This window comes from Lucilia sericata, unplaced genomic scaffold (genome assembly GCF_015586225.1).
Source record: "Lucilia sericata isolate MDLA Ls3-8-SP2 unplaced genomic scaffold, ASM1558622v1 Contig001644F_arrow, whole genome shotgun sequence".
NCBI classification, from domain to species: domain Eukaryota; kingdom Metazoa; phylum Arthropoda; class Insecta; order Diptera; family Calliphoridae; genus Lucilia; species Lucilia sericata.
In genome coordinates this window covers 69,226-73,757 of record NW_023995558.1, presented here as the reverse complement: position 1 = coordinate 73,757, position 4,532 = coordinate 69,226, and positions in this window count along the sequence as shown.

Below are 4,532 nucleotides of genomic sequence, written 5' to 3'. Positions count from 1 at the left end.
ACTATGACTAGACTATGACTAGACTATGACTAGACTATGACTAGACTATGACAAGACTATGACTAGACTATGACTAGACTATGACTAGACTATGACTAGACTATGACTCGACTATGACTAGACTATGACTAGACTATGACTAGACTATGACTCGACTATGACTAGACTATGACTAGACTATGACTAGACTATGACTAGACTATGACTGGACTATGACTAGACTATGACTAGACTATGACTAGACTATGACTAGACTATGACTAGACTATGACTAGACTATGACTAGACTATGACTAGACTATGACTAGACTATGACTAGACTATGACTAGACTATGACTAGACTATGACTAGACTATGACTAGACTATGACTAGACTATGACTAGACTATGACTAGACTATGACTAGACTATGACTAGACTATGACTAGACTATGACTAGACTATGACTAGACTATGACTAGACTATGACTCGACTATGACTAGACTATGACTAGACTATGACTAGACTATGACTCGACTATGACTAGACTATGACTAGACTATGACTAGACTATGACTAGACTATGACTGGACTATGACTAGACTATGACTAGACCATGACTAGACTATGACTAGACTATGACTGGACTAGACTATGACTAGACTATGACTAGACTATGACTAGACTATGACTAGACTATGACTAGACTATGACTAGACTATGACTAGACTATGACTAGACTATGACTAGACTATGACTAGACTATGACTAGACTAGACTATGACTAGACTATGACTAGAATATGACTAGACTATGACTAGACTATGACTAGACTATGACTAGAATATGACTAGACTATGACTAGACTATGACTAGAATATGACTAGACTATGACTAGACTATGACTAGACTATGACTAGACTATGACTAGACTATGACTAGACTATGACTAGACTATGACTAGACTATGACTAGACTATGACTAGACTATGACTTTCGTGACACTGTGTGTAATTTTTAAAGTCGTGGACACCACTGTGTGGTAAAATACCACAAAAAAGACCAATGTCTGAAATGTTTGGACCAAACTACAATAAATGGCCCGTGTCTTCCAGTTTTGCCCAAAGTCATTCAATTTTTTATGTGCCCCTAAAAATTTGAGCCCGTGCTGACATTTTGCAAAAAAATTATAATTTTTACTCTTTGTAGCTTTTGTCACTGAGACCAAAAGTTGTAAACATATCAAATCATAAAAATTTCATCTTAATTTTTTACTTTCAAGTGGAAAGTTTTACAGTTTAAAATTAAATTGTTTTTATTAACACACCTGTACGTATACGTGTTAAGGTAATATTGGTATTAAAAATATTATGTATACGCCTAGTATAGAGAAGCACTTGAAATTAAAACAATTAAATATTTAAGTGTTTTGAGATTTTGATCTGGAATATGAAGTGCTTTATGTTCGCAGTTTTTTTTTTATAACTCAGACACGGGCCTATTTTTATTTTATCAAGTAGTGGTGTTTGCATATAGATATATTTTTTGGTGTTGCATTGTTTTACCGCACAATTGTAAAGTTCCCTTTGCAAAACCATGTCACCAGGTTAAACGTAAATTCTTAATAAAACTTTCTCCACAAATGAATCCCCAAAAGCCAAAGCCAATCTGCCTTTAAAAATCTTCCCTATCCCTTTTAAATCCATATAAATATAGTTTAAGATATTCACATATAAAACTACATATGTATGAACATATGATATCTGTGCTATGAATTCTTATAAGAATTATATATTTATACACTTCCATTTTTTGTTCGATTTCGTTACGATTTAAACATTCGCATTTCCATTTTATAATTCTTACGAAGTGCTAGTCTTTATATGATGAAGAACATATCGCTGTCGTGCATCTGCATGCAACATCATGTCAATATGCCAAAATATGTTTGCCCATTTTATGCAGAAATATTTAACAACAACAAACATGTATAATACTTAAAACCTGTACGAAGGCACGTAATGATACGTTCACAGTTATATACTAAAATATGAAGAGTTAAAAATAGATTTGGAAAGCTTTACATACTTATCTAGCAAAAATTCAGGAATTTTAAGAATGAACAATTTTTGATTAAAGAGTAACTATTTGCAAAGACTTTGGACAAGATTATTTACTACAATATAAACTGGACTATAGACCAGACCCTAGGCTAGACTATAGTAGACTTGACTGTACACTAGACTATATACTAGACTTAAGACTAGACTTAAGACAAGACTATAGACTAAACTATAGACTAGACTATAGACTAGACTAAAGACTAGACTATAGACTAGACTATAGACTAGACTATAGACTAGACTATAGACTAGACTATAGACTAGACTATAGACTAGACTATAGACTAGACTATAGACTAGACAATAGACTAGACTATAGACGAGGCTAGACTATATACTAGACTATAGACTAGTCTATATGTGTATGCAAAAATGTATCAATATCACATTTAAAATCGGACTTATTTTTTGCAATAATTCATGACACGTTTATAGGTATATGTATGTCTAAGTCAACTTCGTAATTTAAAATTAATGCATGACTCAAAAACTATTTCTATCATATCAATACTTCTTTATCTTACTTCTTTCAAAAGTTACTTTTTTTTCAAATTTATACTTACATATCTAATTCTAAATATTGTACTGATAAAAATTGCAAAACAATTTCACAAACTCCCCCGGAGACTTGCAAATAAATAACGAAAAGAAAAATTATATTTAATATAATTTCTTTGCATATGCTTTTTTTAATGAAACATCAGAATTTGTGTTTTTTTTTTTTTTTTTTTTTTGAAGTTGCAAGCAGAAAATATATCCCTTCTCCCAAAGTTATTGTAGTTGTTGTTTTCGTTATAACTATTACGTGATGTGTAAAATGCATCTGATGTTGTCAATGCACATGATGTTGATTTTGATGGATATGCAGATAATATGGATACATTTGTTGATGGTGTTGGCGGTGTTGTACTAGTGTTTGGTTTTAACTCTATGTATGAATGCTGCATCCACATGTAGTATGGCATAGTCGTTATGAATGTGGCAAATTTATGTTTCAAATACACGACCAAAAGAAATAAAATAAAAATAAAAACAGAACTGAAAAAAAGCTTAAACAAAATTACAAGTGAGTATGAAATTGAGAAAAAGTAACAAATGTTGTACATGGTCTCTTATGAGTGAATATGTGTTGAATTGTATGTATTATATCATATATACAACTACACTTTCCAATATATAATATATACATATATACATATGTATATATATTTTTATATAAATAGTATATAAAAAATATGTATGCATATTTAGCAAGTGCATAAAATATAAGATGTACGTGCTTTTTAAATAAGGTCCATACAACAGACGTAAATGTATTGGGTAGCGAAACATGGAATTTCCCAAAGTGAAAACTAAAAATTGAAGACTAACTAAACTATGACTAGAGTACAGACTAGACTAAAGACTAGACTATAGACTAGACTATAGACTAGACTATAGACTAGACTATAGACTAGACTATAGACTGGACTATAGACTAGACTATAGACTAGACTATAGACTAGACTATAGACTAGACTATAGACTAGACTATAGACTAGACTATAGACTAGACTATAGACTAGACTATAGACTAGACTATAGACTAGACTATAGACTAGACTATAGTATAGACTAGACTATAGACTAGACTATAGACTAGACTATAGACTAGACTATAGACTAGACTATAGACTAGACTTAGACTAGACTATAAACTAGACTATAGACTAGACTATAACTAGACTATAGAATAGACTATAGACTAGACTATAGACTAGACTATAGACTAGACTATAGACTAGACTATAGACTAGACTATAGACTAGACTATAGACTAGACTATAGACTAGACTATAGACTAGACTATAGACTAGACTATAGACTAGACTATAGACTAGACTATAGACTAGACTATAGACTAGACTATAGACTAGACTATAGACTAGACTATAGACTAGACTATAGACTAGACTATAGACTACTAGACTATAGACTATAGACTAGACTATAGACTAGACTATAGACTAGACTATAGACTAGACTATAGACTAGACTATAGACTAGACTATAGACTAGACTATAGACTAGACTATAGTCTATAGTCTAGTCTATAGTCTAGACTATAGACTAGACTATAGACTAGACTATAGACTAGACTATAGACTAGACTATAGACTAGACTATAGACTAGACTATAGTCTATAGTCTAGTCTATAGTCTAGACTATAGACTAGACTATAGACTAGACTATAGACTAGACTATAGACTAGACTATAGACTAGACTATAGACTAGACTATAGACTAGACTATAGACTATAGACTAGACTATAGACTAGACTATAGACTAGACTATAGACTATAGACTAGACTATAGACTAGACTATAGACTAGACTATAGACTAGACTATAGACTAGACTATAGACTAGACTATAGACTAGACTATA